Consider the following 12,669-nt stretch of genomic DNA (forward strand, 5'->3'; position numbering starts at 1 on the left):
CAGAAACATAGAAAATAGGTGCAGTAGGAGACCATAGAGACAGAGTACCAGAGGAAAGAGGGTATGATAAGTTGGTACAGGGCAATGGTTAGGCTACAGTTAGAGGACTATGTATAGTTTGGGGTTGTAATATAAAGAGTATGAAATCCGGAGAGAATTTACAGGGTAGATTTACTAGAATGATACCAGACATGAGACACTACAGTTACAAGAAGAGTTTTCAGATACTGGGACTATTCCACTGGAGCAGGAAAGGTTAATAAGAGATTTAATAGAGGTTTGTAAAATTATGAATTGTTTTAGTAAAGTAAACAATGAGAGACTATGGCCTGGATAGTATCAGGGGGTGGGGAGTTTTGGAGGGGAAAAAAGGTATCCCCGCATACTGTGGAGTTTCAACAGTGCATCTTTTGTCCTTGACAGGTTGCCCGCCCGGAAGTCAGCCTGATTGACAGGCTTGGATTCCAGTCGGGTCAGGAGGACTCCGGACCATGCTGCAGGAACTGATCCACGACCCCGGTGGGTGTGGCGGGGTGTGTCTGATTCTCGACCCCGGGATCTTGGTGGGGAAGAACCTGTTGAGGTGGAGCTTGGGGGGGTCTGAGGGAAGCACTCTTGCTCCTCCTGGCCCACAAGCAGTATGTAAAGGCACTTACCGTCTCCCCGAAGCTGTCCTCACTTCTGTAAAGTAGGTTAAATTAGGAACGCACTTATTTGCTTTGATTGACTCGCCATGATCACACGATTTGATTGCTGATTGGTCCCCTTGGAGGAGCAGTTTCTCTGGAATGTGTAATTCGGACCATCCAGCCCAAGTTCTGAGTGACATTGCAAAGTTTAATTTGAGCCATTCTAACTGCCGACGCCATACAGGATAAGGCTAATCTATCACAGCCCAAGTACCTGACCTTACACCCCCTCCCCTGACCCTCCTGCCATAGATGGGGCATTATGTGTGGGTCACCGATTGTTTTTATTGGGTATGAGGTGAATAGTGACAGTTTCTTGACGTCCGGATTTCATCCACTCCAATGATATCCCTTGTCACACACGCACCGAGCTTTGCAAGAAATCAGGTGTGGGTGTAAAGGGGGTGGGGTTGGAAGAACATGACCCGTCTTCCCTGAGTTCCCTCTCTCCCCTCCGATCCTCTCTCCCACTCCCCCCCCCCCCCCAGTCTCTCGCACTCTTCCCCGCCCCCCGCAGCCTTTCACTCTTCCCCCCCCAGTCTCTTTCACTCTCCCCCCGTCTCTCTCTCTCCCCCCTCCTTCCCAGTCTCTCTCTCTCTCCCTCCTTCCCAGTCTCTCTCTCTCTCTCTCTCTCTCCCTCCTTCCCAGTCTCTCTCTCTCTCTCTCTCTCCCTCCTTCCCAGTCTCTCTCTCTCACTCCCTCCTCCCCAGTCTCTCTCTCTCCCTCCTTCCCAGTCTCTCTCTCTCTCTCTCCCTCCTCCCCAGTCTCTCTCTCTCTCTCTCCCTCCTCCCCAGTCTCTCTCTCTCTCTCCCTCCTCCCCAGTCTCTCTCTCTCTCTCCCTCCTCCCCAGTCTCTCTCTCTCCCTCCTCCCCAGTCTCTTTCTCTCTCTCCCTCCTCCCCAGTTTCTCTCTCTCTCCCTCCTCCCCAGTCTCTCTTGCTCTCTCTCTCCCTCCTCCCCAGTCTCTCTCTCTCTCTCTCTCTCCCTCCTCCCCAGTCTCTCTCTCTCTCCCCTTGCCAACCCGCCTCCTGGGAGCTGATTGGCTGACCGCCTCCGTTAAACCCAGAAGGGAGCAGGTTGGAGGTGAATTAGGGTCGGGTTTGAGATTTAAAAAATTTTACATCTGACCCGACCCCAACCCACTCATTTTGGGGTATTAAAATTCACCACTATATCCTTTGACTGGGAAGTCAGTGACAAGGGGTGATCAATTTAACATTGTTACTAAGAGAATGAGAGAGGTTAGGAGAAATTTTTATACACAGGATTGTTGGATTTCTATACACAGCTTTGCCACGTGAAGTAGTTTAGGCAGAAATTATTGCACCTTTTTAAGGGAAGAGTAGATAAACATTTGTAACAGGGTGACTGGGAGGCAGCAGGGCAGTGAGATTAGTTTTGGATTACTCTAGCAAAGGGGCAACATAGATTCAAATGACCAAATGACTTCCTCCTGTGCCATAAACGTCTAAGGGAGGGCTGTTTTTATTCTCATTTCTAATGTGCAAGATAAAACATAGATGTGAGGGTGTTCCATGTTGAATATCACACAGCATGGCGCAATTAACAAGGCAGAAGTGTATTTTGGGGGTCAGACGGGTGATAAACCATGCGATTAACCTTGCATGTTTTATCACGCCTTGAAGCACACCTGTGTTATTCTTCATAAGTAGACAATTGGAGTTTATGAAGCTAGCTATAATCAGTTTTTGGCAGGATTTTGGGAAACCTGTCATTCCTTGACATGCCAGGCAACAAGCAGCAAGCACCGTGAGTCACAGTGGCTGCCATCAGGAACATTGAGTGTTACACAGAAATTGTTGCAGGGAAATAGCATATTCATAACCTAAATCAGTCATACACTAAGGGATCTAGATTAAGAAGTTCATGAAAAGTATCCTAATCCCTTCATGTGTTATTACATCGAGACAGTTGCATAAATGTTGGCTATTCGTTTCTTTTGTTCACTCTCTCAAAATTCAGAGGTAATGGAGGCAAGGAGCAAGTTCATGAATGTCTCAAATAACTGAAGTGAAACACATTCAGAAGTATCAAAATGTTTCACACAGAACTTAGGATACTGACCGACCCAAACTGCATTGCAATGCTTTTATTACACTACGATACGAGTAAATAACGTAATTTATACATATTGTGGATGTAATTGATTGAAAGATAAAAACAGAAAATGCTGGAAATAATCAGCAGGTCGGGCAGCATCTGCAGAGAGAGTGAAATAGAGTTTATGTTTCGTCAGAACAGGTCATTGAGTTATCAGTTCTGACTATATAAGTGCAAGTTGTTGTTGTCATAAAGACAGAAAAGTGACTTCTGGGAAAATAAACAACCCTGTGCAAATATAGGCATAATCTTAGTACATGCAGTACTTTTGTTTTTTTCTAAAAATAAGCACTTCCTGCTAGTACTGATTTTTCATTGTAAATTAAGCCAGAAGTTGCAAACATTTGCTGCCATTGTGAGACAAAAGAAACAAATAAAAGTGCTCTCTGTATCTGAGTGCACAGAGTGCTACGTAGCACTAAGATCAGTACAGCATAAAGGGCTTTATTCTGAAAAGCTACACAGTAGGTTCTCAAGATAATATTGTATTTAAGGGCAGTGTAGTGCACTGCAACCTGTGGTTGGATAGAAGTTTGTACTATAATCCTCCATTTGCTAAGTTCCTGGTCTTAGTGATGTTGTCATTTGAAGGCACAAAGCCAATGCCCAGAGTCTTCTTGACAAGACAGAATGAGGAGATTCTCACACATCTCCTAGTGCATAGTTTTTTGGAGTGCCATTGGCAGTGGCCTGGGAGCATGTCAATTTACTGCTCTTTTAACAAGACAGACCCAAGAAAGGGAAAGAGGAAGACTCACTCGCAAATAAAATTTTATTTTATTTTGTACATACAGCTTAGCAGTGGAGAATCTGTTTTTAGAATTAAATTATCCCATTGGGCAATGACATTTAAAACATGTTTTAAATCTTGTGGTCATCAAAGTGAAGGATATTGCTGGGGAATGGAACACTTCCCATTTTAGGCACCCAGTGTCACCATCAGACACCCCAGGTGCAGCACAGCCAGATCCACAGTAAAGCTCCCTCCACGCTTCTTACTGTTTGCAGTCTGGGGGAAATGACTTCCATTGGCATATTAACAACTTTTCATCTAGGTGCCCCTTTCCTAAACTTGTAGTGAATGAACTTTGTTTTTTTCTAAAAACTCAGCATCATAAATATTTTTCCAAATCCTTTCTGTGGAAAAATATGTTCTTGTGAAAGTGAGAAATAGTAATTCATAATATCATTCACAATTATCATATAAGTAATTACCAGAGTAGTGCTAAAGAATCATCATCATCATCAAAATGAGGATGACTTGCTTCCATGCCAAAAAAAAAAGGATGAGTTCACAGGTGTTTCGAATGAAGAACCCGAACTACATCCTGGAGGGTGGAAGATGCCTTGCGTGGATTTTTTTTTAACGTGGGGTGGCCATTGCACATCAGCCACCACATGGGCTTGATAGATCTAGGTCTTGGTCCAGTGGCAAGGATTCCCCAAGACAACTGGAGACCTGCTCTGCTGCATGGACCTAGTGCGCACATATATCGCAGTGTGGGTTGGCCCGACCCTCCCCTGGGCCCCGATCACATCCCTCCACAATCTCTCGCAGCTCCTTCGCCCCGATCTCGCCGCTCCTGCTGTATCTGCCCACGCTCCAATCACCGACCTGGGCCTTGCTGTCGTCCCTCTTCGCTGCCGTTGCTCTCCTGCATCAGGTCATGCTGTACCTTGCAGTGGTATAAACATAAGAATTAGGAACAGGAGTAGGCCATCTAGCCCCTCGAGCCTGCTCCGCCATTCAACAAGATCATGGCTGCTCATGGCCGCCGCTTGCTGCTCCTTTTATGGCCCCGACCTGCCGCTGATGGTCTCTCACAGGTCGGGGCCTCCACGCTGCTCCCAGGCCTCCGCACGCCGCTCCTTTTATGGCCCCGATCTGCCACTGATATTGTACTGGCGACTGTGCATGTGGTCAAAGATTTTTCTCCAGAGGGAGGTTTGCAATGTTGATCATTCTGTGGCCCACTACAGATGCAAATATTCTAGGAACGTCTTAAGATACAAAGAAAATGTATGTTCCCTCCTCTTACACTTGGCCAGTATTATGGAAAGTATACTCCACTCACTCAGGATGATAGTGATACCAATTCCCAACAATGTGATATGGTAGATTGGGCACATGCGCAACAATGCTGCCATGTTTGAAGTAAGGATATGTTGAAATATGAGGTTGTTGAGATAAGAACAAAAGAAGTTTGTGCTTCAGCTTTCTATTAAAGTCATTACTGGTCAACCAATATTGGAAAGGGCTATATTTGTTTTCTTTTTTCACTTCCAATTTCTTTGCTACTTTTCTCCCTCTCTTTTCCTCTTCTGAAATCACTGACTCCCTGATGGTCTTCTGTTTAATAGATGTTAAGAGTTTAGATGTGAGTTTTGATGAGTTATTCACCAACTGGAGGCATCATAGCCAAGCCCAATATGTCTTTACTTGGGTACAAAGACACACACTTCCAGCAGGGGACTACTGAATAGCAATCAGGAGCAGGAACCCAGCCACAGGATGTTGAGGACAATTGTAACACCACTAGTTACTGCCCAGGCCCAGGCTTAGATCAGTGAATGTAGCATGGCTGGGGGGTTGGTGGTGGGTGGCAGGGGATTCAAACTTTCTTAATCTGCATGGCTAATCTATTCAAAGTATAAACTCGATGAGCCGTCAGATGAGCGAAAAAGGGTTACATTGGCAAAGATCTGAATTGAATGATCCATCCTAGATGTTGCATTATGGCAAACCAAACATAGTTTAAACCAGTTTGACGAATCCAGGAATGATTCTATTGTGTTCCTAACACAGATGAGATTGCACACAGGGAGGTTAAAGTAACAATGACCTCAGTCTTTATTAAGACACTCCAGAGTGAGGAACAAGCCTTAGGGGGCCGGCTTATATACAGTGCTCCCAAGGGATGCTGGGATCCCTTGGGACTTCAGGGGATGCACTCCCTGGTGGGGGAATATAGGAGTGCATGCTTTACAGATACACAACATCACTCCACCACCCCCCCCCCCCCCCCCCCCAAAGTCAAAGTGAAAACTATTTACAAGGTGAGGCGGTCGGGTGCCTTTCTTTCCCTGGTGGACCGCCTCGGTACAAATGTCTGTTCTGGTGTGTTGGCTGTGCCCTCGCTGGGCTGTCGTGTTGTTGGCCCTGCAGGGCTGCTGGGTGAGCTTGGCCTTGCTGGGCTGTTGGGCGTGATGGGTTCAATTTCCTGGTCCGGGGTGCTGTCGTTGATCCTTTGGGTGTATGTTGTGGGCTCAAAAAGGTGGCGTCTGCTGTGGGTTGTTCAGGGCAGTCTGTGCACCGCAGCCTCGTTTGGTCCAGGTGCTTTCTGCAAATTTGCCCATTGTCTAATTTGACTACAAACACCCTACTCCCTTCTTTAGCTATCACCGTGCCCGAGATCCATGTCCATAGTTTAGCACATACACAGGGTCATTCAGATCAATTTCCCGTGACACAGCGACGCGACCATCGTTTACATTTTGTTGCTGTCGCCTGCTCGCTACCTGATCATGCAGGTTGGGGTGGACCAGCGAGAGTCTGGTTTTAAGTGTCCTTTTCATGAGTAGCTCAGCCGGGGGCATCCCTGTGAGAGAGTGGGGTCTCGTGCGGTAGCTGAGCAGTACTCGGGACAGGCGGGTTTGGAGTTAGCCTTCTGTGATTCGTTTAAGGCTATGTTTGATTGTTTGTACTGCCTGCTCTGCCTGCCCATTGGAGGCTGGTTTAAACGGGGCCGAGTTGACATGTTTAATCCCATTGCGGGTCATGCATTCTTTAAATTCGGCACTGGTGAAACATGGCCCGTTGTCATTGACCAGTATGTCAGGCAGGCCGTGGGTGGCAAACATGGCCCTCAGGCTTTCAATGGTGACGGTGGCGGTGCTTCCCGACATTATTTCACATTCAATCCATTTTGAAAAAGCATCCAGCACCACCAGGAACATTTTACCGAGAAACGGGCCCACATAGTCGACATGGATTCTCGACCAAGGTCTGGAGGGCATGGACCACAGACTTAGTGGTGCCTCTCTGGGCGTGTTGCTCAACTGAGCACACACGCGGCATTGCCGTACACAGGACTCTAAGTCAGAGTCGATACCGGGCCACCACACGTGGGATCTGGCTATTGCTTTCATCATGACTGTACCCGTGTGTGTGCTATGGAGATCCAAGATGAACGTCTCCCTGTCCTTTTTGGGTAGCACAACGCGGTTACCCCACAACAGGCAGTCTGCCTGAATGGACAACTTGTCCTTTCACCGCTGGAACGGCTTGATTAGCTCTTGCATTTCAATGGGGATGCTGGCCCAGCTCCCATGCAGTACAGTTTTTTTACTAGCGACAGCAGAGGATCTTGGCTGGTCCAAGTCTTAATCTGGCGGGCCGTGACAGGTGATTTATCATTTCCAAACGCTTCTATGACCATCAACAAGTCTGCGGGCTGCGCCACACCATCAGCAAGTTTGCAGGCTGCGCCATTTCCACCCCCGTGGTGGGCAATGGTAGCCGACTGAGAGCATCCGCACAGTTCTCGGTGCCTGGCCTGTGGCGGATGGTATAGTTATATGCTGACAGCGCGAGTGCCCACCTTTGTATGCGAGCTGAGACATTAGTATTTATCCCCTTGTTTTCAGCGAACAGGGATATGAGGGGCTTATGATCGGTTTCCAGCTCAAATTTGAGGCCAAACAGGTACTGATGCATTTTCTTTACCCTGAACACACATGCTCGGGTATCATGCCATAGGCCCTCTCGGCCTTAGACAAGCTCCTGGAGGCATAGGCGACAGGTTGCAACTTCCCCACAGCGTTAGCTTGTTGTAATACACACCCGACTCCGTACAACGATGCATCACATGCTAACACAAGTCTTTTACACGGGTTATATAATACAAGCAGCTTGTTGGAGCATAAAATGTTTCAGGCTTTCTCAAAAGCAATTATTTGTTTTTTTTCCCCATACCCAGTTCTCACCTTTATGCAATAACACATGTAGGGGCTCTAAGAGGGTGCTTAACCCCGATAGGAAGTTACCAAAATAGTTGAGGAGTTCCAGGAACGACCGCAGCTCCGTGACGTTCTGTGGCCTGGGCGCGTCCCTGATAGCCTCTGTCTTTGCGTTTGTGGACCAAAATCCATCCGCCGCAATCTTTCTCCCCAAAAACTCGACTTCTGTTCCCATGAAGACGCACTTCGACCTCTTCAGCCGCAGCCCTACGCGATCCAGTCGCTGTAGGTGCACGACGGTGTCCCGACCCGTGACCAATATGTCGTCCTGAAAAACCACCTTGTGTGGTACCGACTTGAGTAGGCTCTCCATGCTGCTCTGGAAGATCGCTGCAGCCGACCGAATTCCAAACGGGCATCTGTTGTAGATGAACAATTCCTTGTGCGTGTTGATGCAGGTGAGGCTCTTCAAAGACTCCTCCAGCTCCTGCATCATTTAGGCCGAAGTCAGGTTGAGCTTGGTGAACGTCTTACCTCCTGCCAGCGTCGCAAATAGATCGTCTGCCTTAGGTAGCGGGTATTGGTCCTGTAGCAAGAAACGATTAATAGTTACTTTATAATCGCCGCAAATCTTGACCGTGCCATCACTTTTGAGTACTGGAACAATCGGGCTGGCCCACTCGCTGAATTCCACTGGGGAGATGATGCCCTTGTGTTGCAGCCTGTCCAACTCGATTTCCACTCTCTCCCTCATCATGTGAGGTACCGCTCGCGCCTTGTGGTGAATGGGTTGTGCCTCTGGGACCAAGTGGATCCGCACCTTCACCCCAATGCCTGGCTCAAAAAGGGAAGGAAATTTGTTCAGAACCTGGGTGCATGAGGCCTCATCGACATGTGATAGTGCTCGGATGTCATCCCAGTTCTCAGCCCAGATTTTGCCCAGCCAGCTCCTCTCAAGCAGTGTGGGGACATCGCCCGGGACAATCCAGAGTGGCAGTTCATGCACCGTGCCCTCGTAGGTGGCCTTGACCATGACGTTGCCCAGGACAGTGATGAGCTCTTTGGTGTACGTTCTCAGTTTCGTGTGAATGGGTTCAGAGCTGGTCTGAGTGCCTTGTTGCACCAGTCTCTCAAACATCTTTTTACTCATGATGGATTGGCTAGCGCCAGTGTCCAGTTCCATGTCTACGGGTAAGCCATTCAATTTTACATTTAGCATTATAGGTGGACATTGTGTCGAAAATGTGTGCACCCGTGTACTTCAGCATCTGCCTCCTCTTTCTGAGGCTCGAAATTGCTTTGATCCACCATGGACCTATCTTCCTCTGTCACGTGGTGGTTAGCAGGTTTTGCAGAGCTTGCAGCTCATCTGCAAGTTCGTTGGAGGTGCCCCATTGTTCCACAGCTCTTGCAAACATACCCTTTGAAGCAGCATGAATAGGCTGAATGGAAGCTTCCACAACGCCAACAAGGTGTGAATTGCCTTGCCTTCATCCTTTGTTGCGGACTCTGAATCATCTGGGTCACCTGAGGCCTGTTGGCAGTTGCAGACTCGTGGTTTCTGCCCTGTACATTTCTGCTCGCAAACACAGTTCCAGTTATTTTATGAAAATTGCTAGCACGTGTGCTGAGAGATTTGTTTGGTGTTGTCACTGGTGGACATATGCTATCGCAATGGCCTTACTGAGAGTCGGTGTCTCTACAGTCAAAAGTTTTCGTAGGATGGTCTCGTGGCCAATGCCAAGTACAAAAAAGTCTCTGAGCATCTGCTCCAGGTAGCCATCAAACTCACATTGTCCTGCAAGTCGCCTTAGCTTGGCGACGTAGCTCGCCACTTCCTGACCTTCAGATCGCTGGCACATGTAGAACCGATACCTCACCATCAGCACGCTCTCCCTCGGGTTAAGATGCTCCAGAACCAGTGTACACAGCTCCTCATACGACTTATCTGTGGGTTTCACTGGAGCCAGAAGATTCTTCATGAGGCTGTAGGTCCGTGCCCTGCAGACCGTGAGGAGGACCGCTCTCCTTTTTGCAGCGCTTCCTTCTCCGTCCAGCTCGTTGGCTACAAAGTACTGGTCTAGCCATTCGACATAGGCTTCCCAGTCCTCACCCTCCGAGAACTTCTCCAGGATGCCCACAGTTTGCTGCATCTTTGCGTTGGATTCATATACTCGTCGCCAGTTATTGTGTTCCTAACACAGTTGAGACTGCAAACAGGGAGATTAAAGTAACAGTGATCTCAGTCTTTAATAAGACACTCCAGAGTGAGGAACAGGCCTTAGGGGCCGGCTTATATACAGTGCTCCCAAGGGATGCTGGGATCCCTTGGGACTTCAGGGGATGTGCTCCCTGGTGGCGGATAATGGGAGTGCATGCTTTACAGATACACAACAGATTCAGTACACATTTTCAATAGCTTGGTCCATATTATCTTTGATGCATCTCTGGAAGGATGGAAACACTACAGCAATTGTTCTGGTCTGCAATTTTTATTTAGCTCAATTCTTATGTTGATGTAACATAGAAACCAGTTGTCTTCGACTGACAGGGATAGGTCACTGATTTTATGTATCGCCACGTCAGTGAATCAGGGAATTTACAATCCCATAAAGATAAATGGGCTTCAGCAGTGACTTCGTAATGACCTAACTTTTCAGCACCATAACTTGATATGGCTTTCACTTAAACTTTGCTAAATGCGATCATTTTATCAATCAGCTTGACAATATACAAGGAATTAGCTGATTATCATTTATTGTCTAAATGACAGACTGAAATACATAGGTTTTGTTTACTAAATACTTTTACTAACATAATTGCATATCAACATATGGCAATCAGGAGGCATAGGTTTTGGCTATTAACTAGTTGGTCCATTAGATTGGCAGACCTTTTACTGGAATGCATTTTGCTCCTTTTAAACAGTCCCTGTGCCTCGATTGCCACCTCGAGGAATAATAATAATTGCTGCTGATCAGATTAATGGTGTTGTGTTTCAATTTACCTGTCATTGGATGGCAATACCAGGAGATGGAAGAGTATAAACACAATTATTTTTCAGCCTCACTGTTGTTCCAAATTAATATTTTGCTAAAAATGTGTATCTTCGATTTCTTACAGACTCCTGTGGCAAACCATGCAGGTAGGCCACCTGCTTCCAGCCACTGGAAATGCCAGTCAACACCGCTGGAAAGAGGTTCACAAGAGGTGAATTCATTTCCCCCTCTCCTACTTATGGGAAGACCCTGGATGGTATTTGTTATGTCTCACAATGACCTACCAAGTTTGTGAACTTTTCATGTGCAGAATCATGGCCAACATGAGTTGCCACCTCTTGGAGGAGTGCATTGGTGCACTCGTGTGTTGTGCCAGCACAGCAAATGGAAGTACAAAGCTGATTTTTTTCTTGCCAATTTTCTCCCCACCCCCTCCCATACTGAAAGCAGTGACTTCTTCTGGACTATGGTGTATGCAAGTCGGTCAGCCTCTATTACCTCACTCAAGTGACTATTCTTCATAAAACCAGTGAATTCTGCAGCACAGGAAGCCATTTGGCCCATTGTTTATTGCATTCCACTGAACCATTAATACTGCCTTCAAAAGGATCATTATATTTACATTTGTTTTAAATCATTTAAGATATAGTCCTTTAAAATGGCTTCATTGGATATCAATAATGTATGTGTTGCATGCCTCAAGGAGTAATTAAATAATTAATTAGACAATTTTTTTCAATAACTCAACTTGCAAGTTGTAATGAGAGTTCTTTCTTTGTAAAACCAAGGTTGCGTTTGGTTGGAAATTTGTGGCTGCTAGTTGTGAGGTCTGCTTGTGATGTTTTTTTTCCAGGGAAGCTTGTAAGGATGTTAGCATCTGGCCTGGCACATGACTCCAGTCAGCACTTCAATAGCATGCAGAAGAGATATCATGGTCCCTGCGCCCCTTGAGTATTAGTTTCTTGTATCATCAGGAAGCATCTGTGTTGGGTGTCCTTGTATAGCTTGCATGGGTCTACAGACTTCTGATACAAAAGCAAATTTAGTTGCCTGCTTTGTGTAAAAGTTTACTGAATTAAAAAAAAAATCAAAGCGTGTTAGGATTCAACTTTTGAAAACAACTTTCTACTGAGCTAGAGTGACGTGTAATTATGAATTACAGCTGAAATGCATTGCATGCCTGATACCTCACCACACCAAACAAGCTATAGTGGACACTGCTTTTGCTGGGGGCAATTTTAATAAGGAACAGACACTTGCAAAGTCAGTAATATACCCACCTTCATCTATTATTATCCTTCACCCTGAATTCTTCTATTAGCATTGTAATGGGGATATCTTTTCAACACTGCAAACAGACCAATCTGCATTCAACTAGGCATCAAGCCCATCTTGTTAATGGGTTGCCCTGGTCCCTCTCAGGATTTGTCTTGTACAATCCCTAGTATAGGATCCTTATCTCTTAAGTAGAACTTATGTATTACTTCACATTTTTCTTCTGCTGCAGTATTGTCCCTTTATGCCTCCATTGAAGATAATGACTCAAACTGGGATACACCTAGCTAGCTGGTACCTATTCCAAAGAGCAATTATTCACCTGTGAGAGTGGCTAGCCTGTGGCAAGTAGCTATTTAAGCAGGGAAACCATCACAATTGAGTTCCATTCTGTACATATGCACACACACCTCCAGCAGTATACAAGTCAGAGCCAGATTTTGATTTCATTTCCACAGCCCAGGATGTACTCAAAGACATTTTGTGTAGGATTCTTAATGGCAGTAGAGAGAGTAGATAGCATCCCAGCAACCTGGGCTGGACTCAAACTTAGATTCCAAAAGGTGAAGATAGAGTACTGCCCGTGATGCTGAAATTATTTGTAATTCCACTTGTTACCCTACTGACA

At 46.3% G+C, this 12,669-nt stretch overlaps 1 long non-coding RNA gene across 1 annotated transcript; it reads left to right on the forward strand.

The window, feature by feature from the left end:
• Positions 1-531: 531 nt before the first annotated feature.
• LOC139278274 (uncharacterized) lies at positions 532-11,508 on the forward strand. Its single transcript, XR_011596229.1, has 2 exons — positions 532-688; positions 10,891-11,508. It is a non-coding gene; the product is annotated as an uncharacterized lncRNA (long non-coding RNA).
• Positions 11,509-12,669: the final 1,161 nt, after the last annotated feature.

Source organism: Pristiophorus japonicus, chromosome 13 (genome assembly GCF_044704955.1).
Source record: "Pristiophorus japonicus isolate sPriJap1 chromosome 13, sPriJap1.hap1, whole genome shotgun sequence".
In the NCBI taxonomy this organism is placed as follows: Eukaryota; Metazoa; Chordata; class Chondrichthyes; family Pristiophoridae; genus Pristiophorus; species Pristiophorus japonicus.